A 21543-nucleotide genomic window follows, 5' to 3' on the forward strand; every position below is an offset into this window, starting at 1 on the left:
TACTTTTTAGACGGGGTCCATGGACTAGAACACAATAACTTTTTTTAGAAAACTGCCATAAAGCAGTTTTTATTGCTATAATTTCTTCTGTTTTTTCTGTCACCAATCAATGAAATGCCCTATCAATATGTAAATGATGGCCTTCACATCATATCAAGAGTCCATAAACAAGAGTATGCAACTGTGATCTCTTTTCTATGGGCCAGATGCGCGGCGCGCTGCCTTCATTACATCATTCAGCTGCAGTCCGCGCACTGTGGAAAATCAAACACCGCACTTTCCCTCCAGTTTGAAATGAACTTCCGTACGGAACTGGAGTTCACGCGCCAGAATTCAGAGATTGTGTAGGTACTGGAACGAATCGAGCAAAAACGGATGGGCTCGTGCGAGAAATTGAGAGTTTGAATGCATGCTTTCAGAGCGTGATGAAGGCAAGTTACGTAATGAAGGCAGCGCGCCGCGCACTGACCCATAACCACAGTTGCATACTCTTGTTTATGCACTCTTGATCATATCAATACCGTATTATACGCATTGATGTGCAAGCCTTTTCTTGCAGAAAATGGGACTAGCATGTTCTTCTGCGGGGATACATGTGAGTAGTGGTGGACCGTGGTGATACCTTTTTTATACGGAGGTCATTCTGTGCATGTTGCTGTAGCAGAATTTCATGACTCTGTCATAAAATTGTCTTGCCTTTCAGATATTTCAGATCTCCCCACCCTCGATCAGATTTATTTGAGAAATGTAACCAGGTGCGTGTCGCAGATGTTTTTGTTGATTCTGTGTTTATAATGGTTTATAATCATGGGTTATCGTGATAAGGTCATCCTGCACCATATTGCACTGAAATCGTAACCCTGTTGATGTCGATACAACTTTTGGAAGTAGTTCAATGACTTCGAACTGTTAGTCCACGATTTTCTAAAACAACACAGCAAAGGAGGAACAATAAACATGTATTAAAATGTAAACAAATACATTGCTGAGTCCGACACCTCGTTCCAACAACTACACTGATCCTGAGGATAAAAGGGGCAAGGCTATGGTTGGAGGAACTGAGAGATAAACAAGGCACTCCATAATAATAGAATCGTACACATTTTTGGTGAGTATGAATGATATCCAGTCGAACCTCTTTAGGACGAACACCAAGGGACCGATGGTATTTATTAAGGATGTTTAGCAATGCGAAAATTCGAACTTTTTGTGGTGGTGATATTTCGCGAAAATCTGTTTCGAAAAAGAAAACTTGTGAGGTTTAGCAATGCGAAATGACTTTTTCTCGAAGTTATTTGAATCTTGTAGTACCGTACCGTATATCATGGTATATGCAGCTCAGTCTCAAGCAGGGGCTGTAAAATTACTACTCTCTGTAGTCAAATGTGTACCGAGAAAAGAGAAAGTTACTTTCGCAAATCACTGCAACTTCGCGTCCAAGTTTTCGAAGTTTCGAGCTTTTTTTCTGTACTCATTCCCAGACTCGAATTTTCTTTCGAACTTTCGCATTGCTAAACGTCCTTATTCTGTGAGTTTGTCTTAACCTATTTTATAACCAGTGAATACAATTATTTCTCCAATAGACATACGAATAGATTTCTTCTACAGCGAAAGATTCTAAGCCACACCAACTCATTGACTCGTCTCCTATGAAACAAATGAGTCACTAGAGAGGTTCTGCAAAACGAAAATGAGTACAAGCAGTCGTTCCACGTCCTGAAGTGCGAAACTTCGCACGAACTTTCGCAACTTTGGACGCGAAACTTGCAGGGAACGCGAAATGAACAGTCGTACACACTTTCGTGAGATCGGGTCATGGCGTACGTGCACTTGGCCCGCGCAAACTACGAAAACGTGCAGAACGCAAAGTTTGTGCAAAAATTCGTACACACTTTCGCAATGACTGTCGCGAAACTTCGTTCGAATTTTCGTTTTGCAGAACCTCTCTACTGAACGTTTCTTTAGCAACATGACGGCAACTGAAACAGCAACAGAGAAAGTACGATACATGTACAGCACATTCTTGCAGGTACTACAAACAGATTGCAGATCGTAATTCTTGCCTTGGCGGCACGAAACATCATTTGGGGCAGTGCAATCTCGGCGGAACTCACAAATAATAAATCAAACAGCCCAGACTCGAGTAAACAAATCTAATCATACAAGTTTACTGAACCTCTCCACAATGGAGATTTTCCCTGATATGCGAATTTATTTTGCAAACTCGGTCAATGGGTCCTTGAACCTTTCCCTCCAGATTGGGAACTGCCAACGATAGTATGCCACTGACCAGTGCCTTACTTGTAACGTACCAATGTACAATGAATATGAGTATTTCGACAACACATCTAACATAAGCCTTACCGTCAAGAAGGTGAACTCGCGTTCTTCGCACACTGTAGACAAGGGCAAAGAGATAAAAATGGATCTAAATCCGAATAAAATCAGCACACGTTTCCGTAAATGAAAGGGTGAGCATAAGCAAATGAATCGAAGGAAACCGGTCAACTCAGAGATCACCTGTCATCGAGTATTCCGTAAAAGGGGGCCTCGGCAGCGGAAAAGCTAAATTTAGAAAAGAGATCCTGCCAGCTTTTCCATTATTTATTGCATTCCGCCCAAAATGAGCACACTTTTAGTAAATGAAAGAGTCAACACAAGCAAAAGAATCAAAGGTAACTGGTCAACTCACCTGTCGATATTGAGTAATATTCCGCGAAAGGAGGTCTCAGCAGCGCCGAAACGAAATAAGCCAGGCCAGGATCTAGGAGACGAAATATCCGAAACAGCTCATACAAGAAGCAGTTCCAAAGGAGGAAGTTCCTCGCGCATGCACATCCGAACACGGACTGCATGCACTGCATGCAACACAATGTCTGCCGTGCACGTGCACAGCACGCGGCTACCAACCGTTGGTAGATCTATACCGAGCACCTTACGTAGAGACTTACGTAGCCTAAGTGAAATACCGAGCACCTTACGTAGAAACTTACGTAGCATAGCGGTGTCGTTTTTCTTGCCATGTGAACACAATAATAGAAAAGCTGACAGGATCGCTTTTCTAAATGCTCACCCTTTCATTTACGGAAACGTGTGCTGATTTTATTCGGATTTAGATCCATTTTTATCTCTTTGCCCTTGTCTACAGTGTGCGAAGAACGCAAGTTCACCTTCTTGACGGTAAGGCTCATGTTAGATGTGTTGTCAAAATACTCATATTCATTGTACATTGGTACGTTACAACTAAGGCACTGGTCAGTGGCATACTATCGTTGGCAGTTCCCAATCTGGAGGGAAAGATTCAAGTACCAATTGACCAAGTTTGCAAAATAAATTCCCATACGGTATCAGGGAAAATCTCCATTGTGGAGAGGTTCAGTAAACTTGTTTGCTTCATACGAAACAAGCCAATGGGTGCAGTCTCGTCTCGTGAAGATCTCGGACTTGTGTGATTGGATTTGTTTACTCGAGTCTGGGGCTGTTTGATTTATTATTTGTGAGTACCGCCGAGATTGCACTGCCCCAAATAAAGTTTCGTGCCGCCAAAGCAAGAATTACGATCTGCAATCTGTTTGTAGTACCTGTAAGAATGTGCTGTACATGTATCGTACTTTTTCTATTGCTGTTTCAGTTGCCGTCATGTTGCTAAAGAAACGTTCAGTAGAGAGGTTCTGCAAAACGAAAATTCGAACGAAGTTTCGCGACAGTCCTTGCGAAAGTGTGTACAAATTTTTGCACGAACTTTGCCTTCTGCACATTTTCGTAGTTTGCGCGGGCCAAGTGTGCACGTACGCCATGACCCGATCTCACGAAATTTCCTACGACAGTTCATTTCGTGTTCCCTGCAAGTTTCGCGTCCAAAGTTCGTGCGAAGTTTCGCACTTCATGACGTAGAACGAAAGTTTGTACGCATTTTCGTTTTGCAGAACCTCTCTAGTGACTCATTTGTTTCATACGAGACTAGTCGATGAGTTGGTGTGGCTTAGAATCTTTCGCTGTAGAAGAAATCTATTCGTATGTCTATTGGAGAAATAATTGTATTCACTGGTTATAAAATAGGTTAAGACAAACTCACAGAATAAATACCATCGGTCCCTTGGTGTTCGTCCTAAAGAGGTTCGACTGGATATCATTCCTGCTCACCAAAATATGTGTAAGATTTTATTATTTATGGAGTGCCTTGTTTATCTCTCAGTACCTCCAAGCATAGCCTTGCCCCTTTTATCCTCAGGAGCAGTGTAGTTGTTGGAACGAGGTGTCGGACTCAACAATGTGGGGAAATCTGAAATATCTGAAAGGCAAGACAAATTTATGACAGTCATGAAATTCTGCAACAGCAACATGCACAGAATGACCTCCGAATAAAAAAAAGTATCACCACGGTCCATCACTACTCACATGTTTCCCCGCAGAAGAACATGCTAGCCTTGTGCCATCTTCTGCAAGAAAAGACTTGCACCTCAATGCGTATAATACAGAGGTATTGATATGATGTGAAGGCCATCATTTACATATTGATATACAGTAGAGTCGCGCGCTGAAGAACGCGGAGCCCAAGAACGTCCAGCCTGAAATTCTAAGAACACCACAGCCTAAAGCTAAGAACGGCGGTGTTGGTTTTCTGGCAGCTTGTGGAATACATATGATCCAGTACGGATTGTTTCTAAGAACGGCCCAGGCTAACCCCTTGGAAACAACGTTCTTGGGCGCGCGACTCTACTGTAGGGCATGCCATTGATTGGTGACAGAAAAAACAATAACTTTTTTTTAGAAAACTGTCATAAAGCAGTTTTTATTGCTATAATATTAATAGTAGGCACTTCAGGCGTTTTTTTCAAAACCAGAAATACTCGTATTTCTTTCTTGTATCCGATTGAGATAGGTTTAAGAAGACTTCACAGAAAATTTGAAGCAAAAAGAATAACTTGGCACAAAGATATAGCCACCCAAAGTCGGAGAATTGAATAATAGACTGGGAGCCAAGTGCATGAGTTCATGATTTTCGCTCCCACTTTGGGTGTACCGCGATTTTTTCTTTTATCATGTGGAGAGACCTAATAGAAGATCATTTTTGATTGTTGTCAATTTGGGAAGCTTGCAGGGAAGTCAAATAAAGCAAAAAGGTACTAGAGAAGAGCTGGAAAGAAAAGGGAAAGGGGAATTAATAATAACATCAGTACAATGTAGTTGTGACCCAAAGGCTGGCCGCCTATCGTGGGGTTCGGCGCATTGAAGGATGATTGTACAAGAGAGTACAGATTGGGAAAAGGGGGGGGGAATGAGAATAGGCATTCCAGCAGGTGAGGTGGAATGATCATTCTCCAAAAAGAATCATTCTACCCCAGATGTTGTATTCCTCGATCAATTTTCTTAGCCTATCCTCGATTAACTGCTCCCTCTACATAAAGTTGTCATTTTTTCTTGCAGGAGATCCCCTCTATAGGCCCAAACCCTTTGGGAAATCCTTAAATATAATAAAATGCAAAATACAAAATTTCTCAGCGGTTCCCATTCTTGAATGGGACCAACGTAACGCACTTTTTTGGCCAACTAAACGGGCGAGAATGATTCCAAGTACCGGTAATTCCCATTTTGGGAATGTGACCAACCAAACGTAACCTAATCCATTCCTACGCAAGAAGTAGATCGTTAAACAATAGTATTTTACCAACGACGCCTGAAAACGACGCAGAATTTAGTAAAGCTGCATGGCTCGCTGAGCATCCCAATGCTTTATAAGTAGCTAATCCATTCCGACTTTGTGTACGTGCTCTTCTTTTTCTTTTTTTCTCTTCTTCCGTGGTTGGTCTCACCATTTCCTTAATTCAATTGGCTGTCTTGACATGCCGCGAGGTGCAGAAATAAACAAATAAAATTGAATTGCAGGTGATCAAATCAAAATTAGAAAATGTAGTCCGGAAGGTACGACAAAACGAGATATTTGATTTGGGAATGAACTATTCTGGTTATTTCTCACGTAAAGGGGCTGTGTAATAATTATACTCTGTAGATTATTTATTAATAACCTACGTGGAGATAATAATTTTAATATAGCTATGAATAGGATGAAGGCCACAGACATCATTCAACTACGTTACTTGTTTGACATGTATTACTGTGTACTTTATAACGAAACTATTATTGAAAACCCAGAATCGATTTTCTCGTTCCTATCATCAGTGGGAAAAAAACGGAACTAAGGATACAACCAAAGAAACTGAAGTTAAGTACTGTAAATAGAAAGTTGTATCCTTAGTTCCGTTTTTTCCCACTGATGATAGGAACGAGAAAATCGATTCTGGGTTTTCAATAATATTTTTGTTATAAAATACACAGTAATACATGTCAAACAAGTAACGTTGTTGAATGATGTCTGCGGCCTTCATCCTATTCATAGCTATATTAGATTATTTATCGAAAATATTCTAGACTTTAGTGCTTTTCGCAACTTTTTCCTTGTGTTCAGGGAACGGTATGAACCAGGGAGTAGTGTAGTATCCATGTTACAGTAGAACAACACCTGGGTTATCCTCGCCCTTCCCCCCACACCTCCTCCAAACTATGGTTGAATACGAAATGGACTGCTATGCAGCAAAGAACCTCACTGGGCACATTATACAGTCTACTCTAGAATATGCAAGTAATGCGTATGTGCACTGTTTGAAAACTACCCTATATAACAGGCTTGTAACGGTCAGCCATATTGCGATGAAGAAGGCATTTGGTTTAGATAGAATGACCCCAACTGCATTAGTTTTACAACGGTGTCATCTGTATTCGTTTGAGCAACGAGTTAATTTGAAACTATACGTTTTGGTCTATCGCTGCTTGTCATCAATTACTAGCCCCCTCCTTCAGTCACTGTTTCTCCTGCGTTCAGTTGGCCCGCACACAAATGCTCGTACTCGTGGCCAGGATACAGCTGCCTTAGTATTACCTACTGTACATATTGGGTATGGACTGCGCTCAGTTTCTTTTCTGGCGGCAGGTCGGTGGAACACTCTTCCTCCAAACTGTCGTCAGGCACAATCTGCTGGTACTTTTGCTCACCTCACAAAGATTCACCTAGGGTTCCCTGTAACAAGGCCATGCCTGTTGGGACTTCCCTAGTCAAATAATAAATACTACTACTACTACTACATATCTGGAAAGAGCATTGTTTTCCACATTTTGAAAATTGTATCTGTGCAATCCATGTCCGGAGTACGCAGATGCGCACGGTAGAACGTTTCTCTTTGGCAATGGAGTCCATTTCCTGTTCAAGGAAGTGGGGGGGGGGGGGAGGTAGCAGGAGAAAGAAATTGGCGGGTTATAGAGCAGGTTAGTAGCCACTAAGCACTGCAACCAAGGCTGTGTTTACATGCGAAATTTCAACCCGGGTCGAGTTCAGCCCGGGTTGAAAGTCTGTACGACAGACAAAAGAGGTGAGCGTTTACATGAAGACAGTTGACCCGGGTCAATAACTGATATGCCACCGAAAGTCCACTTTCACAGTCCTGTATGGTCACGTGAATCCGTTCGCGCGAAATTTGCATCTGCAGTGCTGTTTAAACCTGGCGCGAGATACGCACAGAAGTACGTTTGTACGATTTTCTTGACCCGGGTCAAGCGCAATGCGTCATGTAAACGCGCCATTCATTTTGTGCACATGGCGGGTTGAAATCTGACCCGAGTCGAACTCAACCCGGGTTGAAACGCCTCATGTTAACACAGCCCAAGTCAGTTATGGACTCTTGCTGCAACTATTTTTTTGGATATAGCATTGCCGTACCGTACCGTGACTCCTGAGATAAAACGATTTGTCCATATTATGGTCAATAGCTGACCACTCTCTCTCTCCTTATTTCATATCACTTCAGAGAACAGCAAGTGGAGATTACAGTCCCTTTGGAAATGCCGTGTGACAGGATCATGAAGAGGCCTCGTAACGCCATGATGTTGATCGCGATTTTCTTATAATAGTCTTCTTGCCCAGAGTAGTGCTATTGGACAAGGTCTGTACAGCACGTTTCGAGACATTCCTGTTGACCCGGAATTAAGCTTTCGTTGGATCCCAGGTCCTAGTACTCATCAAGTTCCGACTCTTCCAGTCACAGCTGGCGATGTCGACCCGGATCTCGTGCCCAGTATTGTACGTAACGTGACTGATCAACTGCAAGGAAATGTACAGCAACAAGGTACACAACTGCAAGCGTTTGGTCTGGCTGGTTGCAAAACAATTACAGGTATTCATGTCTTACGACCCGATGCCCCGTCATTGGTCACAGACAAAGTGACTGTCGTAGCAGGAGAAAGAAATTGGCGGGTTATAGAGCAGGTTAGTAGCCACTAAGCACTGCAACCAAGGCTGTGTTTACATGCGAAATTTCAACCCGGGTCGAGTTCAGCCCGGGTTGAAAGTCTGTACGACAGACAAAAGAGGTGAGCGTTTACATGAAGACAGTTGACCCGGGTCAATAACTGATATGCCACCGAAAGTCCACTTTCACAGTCCTGTATGGTCACGTGAATCCGTTCGCGCGAAATTTGCATCTGCAGTGCTGTTTAAACCTGGCGCGAGATACGCACAGAAGTACGTTTGTACGATTTTCTTGACCCGGGTCAAGCGCAATGCGTCATGTAAACGCGCCATTCATTTTGTGCACATGGCGGGTTGAAATCTGACCCGAGTCGAACTCAACCCGGGTTGAAACGCCTCATGTTAACACAGCCCAAGTCAGTTATGGACTCTTGCTGCAACTATTTTTTTGGATATAGCATTGCCGTACCGTACCGTGACTCCTGAGATAAAACGATTTGTCCATATTATGGTCAATAGCTGACCACTCTCTCTCTCCTTATTTCATATCACTTCAGAGAACAGCAAGTGGAGATTACAGTCCCTTTGGAAATGCCGTGTGACAGGATCATGAAGAGGCCTCGTAACGCCATGATGTTGATCGCGATTTTCTTATAATAGTCTTCTTGCCCAGAGTAGTGCTATTGGACAAGGTCTGTACAGCACGTTTCGAGACATTCCTGTTGACCCGGAATTAAGCTTTCGTTGGATCCCAGGTCCTAGTACTCATCAAGTTCCGACTCTTCCAGTCACAGCTGGCGATGTCGACCCGGATCTCGTGCCCAGTATTGTACGTAACGTGACTGATCAACTGCAAGGAAATGTACAGCAACAAGGTACACAACTGCAAGCGTTTGGTCTGGCTGGTTGCAAAACAATTACAGGTATTCATGTCTTACGACCCGATGCCCCGTCATTGGTCACAGACAAAGTGACTGTCGTTGACATTAGCCGTCGAATCATCAAGACAGGCACTGGAATCAAAACACTGTTGCTGTCAGTCCCGGTTAATTTTTGGTTTCAAGGTAATGACACTACTGCTGAGAATTATTGCAAGTTGAACCCGAAGCAGACGGCGGAATTCTCCATCACATTGGACGTAGTGACTTCCAATGGCTCTATCTACTTCAAACAACTTACGTATACGTTCAGTTACTGCGGCATTGTCAGCAATCCACATACAGGGTCCAACAACAACACTCCAGGTGCTGTCTTTAGTGAGTCATTTATCTTCAATGTTTCCTCAGTTCTTAGCACTTTGAATAGAACATCATCTGTAAACACAAGTTTCGTTGTCAAGGTTGACCCTAGCGTCGGAACCATTCTAAAATCACCGAGATTGTTGGCTCGTGTTGTCGCCGACTCATCTGTAGGTTCCCTAGGTCATATATATGTGCAAGGTGAAGAGAACACCGGTGACTTATCCTGTTTTGAAGGGACAGTCCAACAACAGAGAAAGTATGCTAGATACCCAACCAGTGGTTCAGCCGCTATCAACAGAGCAGCTCAGCTTGGACTGAACATCAGCGATTTGATTGTCAGCGATCCAGCCAATTCGCCTGTACCAGAAGAAACCGCGACGCCCGCGTGTTTGCCGCTGTGCTCGCGCAGAGTGCGGAGGGTCAATATTGAAAGTTTTGTTGCCCAATTTATCTCGAAGAGTTATCACTTGGAGGCAGCCGCACTTGACCTTGATGTTGGTTTGTGCTCCGGTCTTTGCTCGCGGCTCGACAAACCTAGCACTTGCCCTCTAGCAGCTGGTTTGCCACGAGAGAAGTATGTATACGAGAGGACCCGTGAAACACTAGTGCTAAGACAGCAGCCCCAGGACGTTTTGAGTATTCTTAAGGGTATCTCGCCCCAGTGTGTACGCGCTACCACGGACAAGATTCTGGATAGATGGATTCAGTACTCCATGTTTACTCCAAATAATCAGCCTAGTGTCTATCAGTCTTACTACGTAGAGAGTGGTGTCGTGCTCGTTAAACATCTAATTCTTCCCCCCAAGGGTGGTTGCAGGTGCCTGTAATGTAACCTATTGGTGCCATTTCCTTTTATCTAGTCTCCTGTTTCTCTTATAGACTTTTACTTGGATCATTGTGTAATGTTTTTGTTATATGACCATTGCCTGCCATGCCTTGCTTCTTGATCGTTGATCTTTATCCTATACCATTCTCCGATATTTCACATTTGCTACTGTAACCGCATAAAATGAAGTCTTGCATTTGCTTTAGATTCAAGCCTTCGTGGCATGTCAATTTAGCTGGTTCCCTCTATTGTTATTTTCAAGTTCATCTCCTTCTTTTCATTATGAAAAAATCTTGTGCAACATTCTTGCTGATTGCGATGATGAGTGCTATAACTTTGTCGGCATTCCAAGCCGTGCTTAAAAGAGGGACGTGTTTGGCTTAAATGTGTTCGCCAATAAACATTTAGGGGAGAAGGAGATACAGACAGACTACAGACTACAGGACTTCCCAGCGCAGCAAAAACACTTACTTATAAACTTTCAAGCTCGGATGTTGAGCCATAAATAATGTAGAAAGGAAAACGACATCATGGATACGAGTTAAGAGCAACCCTCCATTGTCAGCACGTCGAATGTCTCAGTGCTCTGTCAGTTTTGTGCCTAGTTATTGCACTTTCTGACTGTATAAAGTATCATGACTGTTACAGTAAAGAAGAGTTACTCTTAAAGCGGGATTCACAGAAGCTTTTTTGTGATGCGACACGCGATGCGACAGGCGCGAAACCGGGGAAACCCCGAATCGCAGCCATGTCGCGGCCCACGCAACTGCCGCAACTGGGCCATCGCAGGCTGTCGCAGAAGTTGAGCTTGGCTCAACTTTTGCGATGCGATGCGATGCGACAAGCGATTTGGTGTACGATTTTGACCTTTTCTACAGCAAAGTTGTACAAAGGTGCAAGAGTTGCCTATAAATTTTTACAAGTTGTGTCAAACCGCGCGAATATCATGGTGACGTACCCAAATCAGCAAAACTTTGTCGCATCGCTGACTTCTTCTGTGAATGGTATTTCGCGAGTTCGCATCGCACGCATCCATCGCAGATCGCGTCGCATCGCGTGTCGCATCGCAAAAAAGCTTCTGTGAATCCCGCTTAACTCGTATCCATAATGTCTTTTTTCTTTCTACATTTTTAAACAATATTTTACACTTTTTTCAAACCTTTGAGACAAAAATAATAATAATAATGTGAGTGTGAGTTACGAAGTCTGAAGAAAATGTTGAACAGTCTCTGCTGGGATGACGACTACACCATAGCTCAGTGGTTAGATTATCGCTAGCTACAAGCGAGGGTCCCTGGTTCGAGTCCTGGTGGTGACAGTCAATTGTTTCTTCAGACTTTTCCCGTTTGTCTCTTTCCCTCAAACTAGTGAAAATAATAATAATAATAATTTTCAAATAATCTACGTGGAGATAAAAGTTTAATAATAGCAATGAAAAGTATGAATGCCGCAGACATCACCACGCAACATGACAATTTGTTCAAGGTTTGGTTTTGTGTGTTTCCAAAATCGATTTTCACGTTGCGATCATCAGTGGAAATACGCAACTAAAGAGATCAAGGGAAAAACAAAGGTTAAAAATCCAAAGAAGTGTGACACATGACGGGTAACTTGTGGTAAGTATTACAAAAAGTGAGAACTAAAATAAAGAGTAAGTGTGACAAACGGGCATGAACAGTGCAGAAACAACTCATGAACACGGGGTGCAAACTCACGAAAATAACCTAAGTGCTAAAACATGTTCTTTTTGCTTACACAAATCGGGCTTATGCGTACGAATACAAACAGCTTCAAGGACCTTCAACTGCTGGACATAACGGGCACGACACAGTACAGAGAAGTGGGAATCATCATACACACTCAAACAATCGGGACGAGATAACAAATGCAAATACACAGCTGACTTCTTACGAATTTCACCCTCATCAGCTCCATCACCTTCCCTGCCACCTGACTCCTCCTCGTCCGTTTTATCACCATCACCACCAGCCGTCTCACCGTCATCCGCCTCGTCTTCATCCGCCGCCTCGTCATCACCCGCCTCGTCGTCATCTGTATCCTCGCCGTCATCCGCCTCGTCGTCATCTGTATTCTCGTCATCCGCCGCATCATCACCCAACTCATATTCACCACCAGTCAGTCGTCTGATACCATCCATGTTCTCCTTCCTACGTCTGTCCCGTGCCACTGTCCTTACCTCATCTACGTCCCGAGATTGTGTTCCGTTTTGCCCCCGGCTTCCGGTCTCCTTCGATGCTCCGCGTGGGCCTTGGCCATTCCTAGCATATATTTCGGTTGAATAATTGGCGGTCGACCTCCGTGGTCTCTGGACCCACGGATCAATCGCCGGAGGGTGCTGCGGTGTCCGCACAGCCGGATACTGTGTCAAAGAAATGGGCTCAATTTCTGTGATTGGCGGTACTGTTGTTGTTGCCAACTCCTCCCCAACCCCAGCCACCAACGGCACTGGTGGTGGCTCCGGCGGCGGCAAGGGCAACGGTGGAGAAGGCACATTCGGTTGGCTTAGTGATCCACCACTCTTCCTCTGCACCGTGTGTTCGACTTGCTCTGGTTGTGTCGGTGGTAGAGGGAGCGGGTTCTTGCGTGGTCTTCCCCGCTTCGGGCGCTTCGCTTTTGCTGCGTCCTGCAGCATGTGAAGTGGTACATGCTGCTTGATACGTGCGCTCAGGTGTTGAAGGGTCCTACCAACGTACCGGCTATCACAATTCCGGCACTCAAATTGGTAGACCAAGTGGCTCAATAGGTGGGATGGTAGGACATCCTTCCTCACCGTGAACGCACGTATCGTAGTGAACACAGGGATGAAGTGCGCCGCAAAGTATGTTTGTGTAACTAGCGTTTTGATTGTGCGGCACAATGTCTGTGATGCCTCTCCTTTCCAAGGTAAGGAAAGGTAGACTGGGCAACGACTTGGACCAATGATGACGACCTTTGGTTTTGATGCTGATTTTAGTAGCTTGTTTAGCAGTTCCTCCGGGTAACCATTTTTGAGAAACACAGATTTCAGAAAACCTAGCTCATCCTTGAGTCGAGAGGGGGAACAGATTCGCCGCGCTCTATCCACCAGATTCTTCACCAGGTTGACCTTATACAGGTACGAACAATACGAGTCAAAGACGATATATTGTCCGGTAAATGTTGGTTTCCTGTATATTGACGTTACAATTTCATCGTTTGACTTCTCCACACGCACATCTAGAAAGGACAAGGTGTTGTTCTGTTCATGCTCAGAGACCACGGAGGTCGACCGCCAATTATTCAACCGAAATATATGCTAGGAATGGCCAAGGCCCACGCGGAGCATCGAAGGAGACCGGAAGCCGGGGGCAAAACGGAACACAATCTCGGGACGTAGATGAGGTAAGGACAGTGGCACGGGACAGACGTAGGAAGGAGAACATGGATGGTATCAGACGACTGACTGGTGGTGAATATGAGTTGGGTGATGATGCGGCGGATGACGAGAATACAGATGACGACGAGGCGGATGACGGCGAGGATACAGATGACGACGAGGCGGGTGATGACGAGGCGGCGGATGAAGACGAGGCGGATGACGGTGAGACGGCTGGTGGTGATGGTGATAAAACGGACGAGGAGGAGTCAGGTGGCAGGGAAGGTGATGGAGCTGATGAGGGTGAAATTCGTAAGAAGTCAGCTGTGTATTTGCATTTGTTATCTCGTCCCGATTGTTTGAGTGTGTATGATGATTCCCACTTCTCTGTACTGTGTCGTGCCCGTTATGTCCAGCAGTTGAAGGTCCTTGAAGCTGTTTGTATTCGTACGCATAAGCCCGATTTGTGTAAGCAAAAAGAACATGTTTTAGCACTTAGGTTATTTTCGTGAGTTTGCACCCCGTGTTCATGAGTTGTTTCTGCACTGTTCATGCCCGTTTGTCACACTTACTCTTTATTTTAGTTCTCACTTTTTGTAATACTTACCACAAGTTACCCGTCATGTGTCACACTTCTTTGGATTTTTAACCTTTGTTTTTCCCTTGATCTCTTTAGTTGCGTATTTCCACTGATGATCGCAACGTGAAAATCGATTTTGGAAACACACAAAACCAAACCTTGAACAAATTGTCATGTTGCGTGGTGATGTCTGCGGCATTCATACTTTTCATTGCTATTAATAATAATTTTAATATGGCAATAAGTAGGACGAGCTGAAGCGACATGTGGACTACTTTATTTACAATGTAAGCGATGGAGACGATGCAAGAAACAATCTAAAGGGTAAGGAAAATACATGTAAGAAGAAAAGGCAATGGAAAAAAAAAGATGATTCGAACAAGTTTTCGTACAACACTCTTCAGGAATCACCGTTGTACTAAAGAACAAAATGAAAACAAAGGAAATAATATAGCAATCAAGGTAGTGCGCAAGTGCGCAATCTGAGAGGCCCAAACGCGGGAGGCCTAGGAAAAAACCCATCACCTACACGGCAGGATAGTTCCCTGCCGCTGTCTGCCGCTCCCCCTCTGACATCTGTGTTGGACGGGCTTGAGCTTGGCAGCTCTTTGGAGGTGCGTGCGGAACCGCCATTGGTGCAGCCCTCGGGTGTGCCTAAGTCTGTGCCTCTGGGTGCTTTGCATGGGGCTGTGCCTCGAGTGGTGACAGCACCTCTGCCTCCCCCTGACCCTCCTCCTTCGAGGTATGTGTTGGTGGAGAGCACCCGCGGCGGTCGATTTGTCCCACCGGAACTAGAGCTGGATTCAACAAAAAGACCAACAACCATGGCTGCAACAACAACACCAGCTTCACATCCAACAACAACACCAGGTTCACATCCAACAACAACAACAACTAATCCACAAAACAAAGCAGCAAATGACAGACCACGGAGATCTACAGCAGATTACAACCGGACCTATGAATTCACGGTAAAAATACAAAGGAAACAATCGGAAAGGACGACGACTGACATGAAGGCAACGGCATTCACGGTTGGCGTGGGTGGTGAAGGTGACACGCAGGACGATGCAAGTGAGGAGGAGAGTCGAACCGCTGTGGATGACGGAGCAGGTTCTGATTCGGACAGTGAGGGAGAAGGTGAGCTGAGTGAGGGTGAGAGTGAGTGTGAGGGTGTGCGCGTGAGTCGAGATTGTGTGCGTCCGTCTCGTAATAAGTCTTCAGTATACAATCATTTGGTTTCTAGTACTGACTGTTGTCGTACTTATTCTGATTCCTGTTTTTCTGTTTTGTGCCGTGCTCGTCATGGTTATCTTTTGCAGTTACAAGTTTTGGAAGCTGTTTGTCAGCGCATTCATAAGCCGAATTTGTGTGTCCAGAAAGATAGTGTTATTACCCTAAAATTGTTCAAATAATGTTCTTTAGTGTAGTGTGGCAACGTTGTTGCCACTTGTGCCTAAATGTGTTTGTCACCTTCTTGTTTATTATTGTTATTATTATCATTCGTTCTCACTTTTTTGTTTTTGTTGCTGATACACACTTGTCACACTTAGTTCTTACTTGTATACCCTTGTGTTCTGCACGCTTTTGTGAGAAATCGCACCTCAATATTCCAGTGCTGTCATTGTATCGTGTCACCCTACCTTGATTGCTATATTATTTCCTTTGTTTTCATTTTGTTCTTTAGTACAACGGTGATTCCTGAAGAGTGTTGTACGAAAACTTGTTCGAATCATCTTTTTTTTCCATTGCCTTTTCTTCTTACATGTATTTTCCTTACCCTTTAGATTGTTTCTTGCATCGTCTCCATCGCTTACATTGTAAATAAAGTAGTCCACATGTCGCTTCAGCTCGTCCTACTTATTGCCATATTAAAATTATTGTCTCCTCGTCGAATTTTTAAATAATAATAATAATTTTAGAATTGCGATCAACAGAACGAGCTGAACCGACATTTCACAAAGGCTTTTATTGTATTCAAAAAACGTGGTGGATACGAAGGCAGTGAAGAACATGGAAGAAAGAAAAAATGTGATATGGAGAAAATGATGAACAAAAAATCGTACTTCGAACTAGTTTTCGCACAACACTCCTCTGGAAGCTACGTTGTACTAATGAAAAACAATCCAGAAAGATACTAATAAAGAGAAATGGAGTGAGAAGAAACAACACCTATGAAAATGATAATCCTAGCACAAAGGTAATAACAGGAAAAACTGCGAAAGCACTTAAGGGGGCAGCCTACCCATAAATTTCATATGGCATTCAATTGACCGTAACTTTGGTGTTTCTCAGTGGATTTGAGTGAAATTTTGACCACACACTCCTGCCACTATGCTGGCCCTCAGGACATGATTTACAAGTTCTTGCGCCTCACTGACAGGCTTTCCAGGCCGGAAAAACTCAAATTTCCGGCATAGTGCCACGGTGTGCGAGCCACCCAGGAGTCAAACAAATGCATTTACATTTTTTCACATTTTCGTGCCCATTCTGTCCGTGCGCGGGACCCAAACCTAAAACAAGTCCAGAAGCAGCCATGGGTGGTGGGGTAGGGCCCCTCAACGTGGCCCTGGAATCTGTCACAACGGAACGAGTGGGCGTTCTCTCGCGGACTCCCACAGACCCAAGTCAATTTTTGAATTTTTTAGGTTTAGGGTGTGCTACGAGGTCGTACCTTTGATACAACATCCAGTGCTGGGACCTCCACAGCAAGCCATTTCCACAGCGCTGCACACCAAATCCAGGATGCCCTCAGAAACCGGCAAAGACTGCCACTCACGTTTCACTACTGCCTAGTACTGAATCCTACCTGACTTCTTGACACGACTCAAACTTGCCAAAGTCACTAAATCAACGTCAACTACAATAATCAAGCCACATATCTGCAACGTCACGAGGGTGCTGGCAAAAGTCCTGCTGCACGGCGGCGGGCTTCGCCCGCCGCCGTGCAGCCCAATACGTGGTTTTTTAACGTGATTTTTTGGACTTTTTTGGACTTGGGGCAAAATTCTGCACACTTTCGCGTGTTTCCATAATACGACAAGTTGCGCACGGTCTGCTCACAATCAAATACAGTGCTGCCAACAAATGACAGCATGCAACAAAAAAATCTTTCCTTGCAAGGGCACATTTTCGGCCATAACTCTTGAACGGCTGGTCAGATAGGGACACAATTTTCAGAGAATTTGCAGCTATTCATGCTCTTTTAACTGACGTAGCACTCAATATGAATTTACAAATTCGATTTTTCAGCGAATTTTTGGGTAGTCTGCCGCCTTAAGGGGGCAGCCTACCCATAAATTTCATATGGCATTCAATTGACCGTAACTTTGGTGTTTCTCAGTGGATTTGAGTGAAATTTTGACCACACACTCCTGCCACTATGCTGGCCCTCAGGACATGATTTACAAGTTCTTGCGCCTCACTGACAGGCTTTCCAGGCCGGAAAAACTCAAATTTCCGGCATAGTGCCACGGTGTGCGAGCCACCCAGGAGTCAAACAAATGCATTTACATTTTTTCACATTTTCGTGCCCATTCTGTCCGTGCGCGGGACCCAAACCTAAAACAAGTCCAGAAGCAGCCATGGGTGGTGGGGTAGAGCCCCTCAACGTGGCCCTGGAATCTGTCACAACGGAACGAGTGGGCGTTCTCTCGCGGACTCCCACAGACCCAAGTCAATTTTTGAATTTTTTAGGTTTAGGGTGTGCTACGAGGTCGTACCTTTGATACAACATCCAGTGCTGGGACCTCCACAGCAAGCCATTTCCACAGCGCTGCACACCAAATCCAGGATGCCCTCAGAAACCGGCAAAGACTGCCACTCACGTTTCACTACTGCCTAGTACTGAATCCTACCTGACTTCTTGACACGACTCAAACTTGCCAAAGTCACTAAATCAACGTCAACTACAATAATCAAGCCACATATCTGCAACGTCACGAGGGTGCTGGCAAAAGTCCTGCTGCACGGCGGCGGGCTTCGCCCGCCGCCGTGCAGCCCAATACGTGGTTTTTTAACGTGATTTTTTGGACTTTTTTGGACTTGGGGCAAAATTCTGCACACTTTCGCGTGTTTCCATAATACTTATTATTATTATTATTATTAGACACAATCTCATAGCATGTGACAAGCATAGCTAATGCAGGGACAGAATCCCCTGAGACAAGGGCGTTGAGCCAGCCACGGCAATAGTAAGCTAGGAAAACAAAGCAAATATGAATTAGAGCAGAAAATGAATGGAAAATTACAAAGAAAAACGATTAGCGGAAGTGAGCACGACAAGTTGCGCACGGTCTGCTCACATTCAAATACAGTGCTGCCAACAAATGACAGCATGCAACAAAAAAATCTTTCCTTGCAAGGGCACATTTTCGGCCATAACTCTTGAACGGCTGGTCAGATAGGGACACAATTTTCAGAGAATTTGCAGCTATTCATGCTCTTTTAACTGACGTAGCACTCAATATGAATTTACAAATTCGATTTTTCAGCGAATTTTTGGGTAGTCTGCCGCCTTAAGGGGGCAGCCTACCCATAAATTTCATATGGCATTCAATTGACCGTAACTTTGGTGTTTCTCAGTGGATTTGAGTGAAATTTTGACCACACACTCCTGCCACTATGCTGGCCCTCAGGACATGATTTACAAGTTCTTGCGCCTCACTGACAGGCTTTCCAGGCCGGAAAAACTCAAATTTCCGGCATAGTGCCACGGTGTGCGAGCCACCCAGGAGTAGGCACCGGCGGATAATGCTAGCATAATAACTAGCATAATGACCCATGTGGGGAAGACCGGCACTGCCATAGCATAAAGCCTCCAAATGTGACCTTGTCTAGCACAATCGATGTGTGAAACTAGCACTACGTCCAGATGAAAGTGTATGCTGGATGCCACTGTTGCCAGAAGCGTGTTTGGTACTGTTTGCTGCGTTTACGGAGTTGTTCAAACTGCACTGACTTGTACTTGGAGCTAAATATAGCATTGTGCACACTTTTTGCAAATTTGATTTCCAAATATGCAATGCTTGTCTTGAAGTTCAATGTCAATTTTCTTTGTGTGAATATGTTTCCACCGTGTTTGCCCTGTGATACTGCCATATTCCGAGTGACTGCATAGGGAAGTCATTATTTCCCACCGCATGGATTGACATTTTTGTAGCACTATCGGCACTGCTAGCATTATAACTAGCATAATCGCTCCAAATAACTAGCAGTGCTAGTAGCACAATTTCCTCATATAACTAGCATTATCCGCCGGTGCCTACCCAGGAGTCAAACAAATGCATTTACATTTTTTCACATTTTCGTGCCCATTCTGTCCGTGCGCGGGACCCAAACCTAAAACAAGTCCAGAAGCAGCCATGGGTGGTGGGGTAGGGCCCCTCAACGTGGCCCTGGAATCTGTCACAACGGAACGAGTGGGCGTTCTCTCGCGGACTCCCACAGACCCAAGTCAATTTTTGAATTTTTTAGGTTTAGGGTGTGCTACGAGGTCGTACCTTTGATACAACATCCAGTGCTGGGACCTCCACAGCAAGCCATTTCCACAGCGCTGCACACCAAATCCAGGATGCCCTCAGAAACCGGCAAAGACTGCCACTCACGTTTCACTACTGCCTAGTACTGAATCCTACCTGACTTCTTGACACGACTCAAACTTGCCAAAGTCACTAAATCAACGTCAACTACAATAATCAAGCCACATATCTGCAACGTCACGAGGGTGCTGGCAAAAGTCCTGCTGCACGGCGGCGGGCTTCGCCCGCCGCCGTGCAGCCCAATACGTGGTTTTTTAACGTGATTTTTTGGACTTTTTTGGACTTGGGGCAAAATTCTGCACACTTTCGCGTGTTTCCATAATACGACAAGTTGCGCACGGTCTGCTCACAATCAAATACAGTGCTGCCAACAAATGACAGCATGCAACAAAAAAATCTTTCCTTGCAAGGGCACATTTTCGGCCATAACTCTTGAACGGCTGGTCAGATAGGGACACAATTTTCAGAGAATTTGCAGCTATTCATGCTCTTTTAACTGACCTAGCACTCAATATGAATTTACAAATTCGATTTTTCAGCGAATTTTTGGGTAGTCTGCCGCCTTAAGGGGGCACATCACCCAAAAATTTCATATGGCATTCAATTGACCGTAACTTTGGTGTTTCTCAGTGGATTTGAGTGAAATTTTGACCACACACTCCTGCCACTATGCTGGCCCTCAGGACATGATTTGCAAGTTCTTGCGCCTCACTGACAGGCTTTCCAGGCCGGAAAAACTCAAATTTCCGGCATAGTGCCACGGTGTGCGAGCCACCCAGGAGCCAAACAAATGCATTTACATTTTTTTCACATTTTCGTGCCCATTCTGTCCGCGCGCAGGACCCAAACCTAAAACAAGTCCAGAAGCAGCCATGGGTGGTGGGGTAGGGCCCCTCTACGTGGCCCTGGAATCTGTCACAACGGAACGAGTGGGCGTTCTCTCGCGGACTCCCACAGGCCCAAGTCAATTTTTGAATTTTTTTAGGTTTAGCACGTGCTACGAGGTCGTACCTTTGATACAACATCCAGTGCTGGGACCTCCACAGCAAGCCATTTCCACAGCGCTGCACACCAAATCCAGGATGCCTTCAGAAACCAGCAAAGACTGCCACTCACGTTTCACTACTGCCTAGTACTGAATCCTACCTGACTTCTTGACACGACTCCAACTTGCCAAAGTCACCAAATCAACGTCAACTACAATAATCAAGCCACATATCTGCAACGTCACGAGGGTGCTGGCAAAAGTCCTGCTGCACGGCGGCGGGCTTTGCCCGCCGCCGTGCAGCCCAATACGTGGTTTTTTAACGTGATTTTTTGGACTTTTTTGGACTTGGGGCAAAATTCTGCGCACTTTCGCGTGTTTCCATAATACGACAAGTTGCGCACGGTCTGCTCACATTCAAATACAGTGCTGCCAACAAATGACAGCATGCAACAAAAAAATCTTTCCTTGCAAGGGCACATTTTCGGCCATAACTCTTGAACGGCCGGTCAGATAGAGACACAGTTTTCAGAGAATTTGAAGCTATTCATGCTCTTTCAACTGACGTAGCACTCAATATGAATTTACAAATTCGATTTTTCAGCGAATTTTTGGGTGATGTGCCCCCTTAAGGGGGCACATCACCCAAAAATTTCATATGGCATTCAATTGACCGTAACTTTGGTGTTTCTCAGTGGATTTGAGTGAAATTTTGAC

The 21543-nt window shown here is 44.6% G+C and overlaps 1 long non-coding RNA gene across 1 annotated transcript; it reads right to left on the bottom strand.

Moving 5' to 3' along the window:
- Positions 1-511: 511 nt before the first annotated feature.
- LOC135812490 (uncharacterized) lies at positions 512-3001 on the bottom strand. The gene is made up of 3 exons (XR_010552820.1): positions 2693-3001; positions 2365-2396; positions 512-924 (listed from the first exon to the last, which is right to left on the bottom strand). It is a non-coding gene; the product is annotated as an uncharacterized LOC135812490 (long non-coding RNA).
- Positions 3002-21543: the final 18542 nt, after the last annotated feature.

This window comes from Sycon ciliatum, chromosome 3 (genome assembly GCF_964019385.1).
Source record: "Sycon ciliatum chromosome 3, ocSycCili1.1, whole genome shotgun sequence".
Taxonomy (NCBI): domain Eukaryota; kingdom Metazoa; phylum Porifera; class Calcarea; order Leucosolenida; family Sycettidae; genus Sycon; species Sycon ciliatum.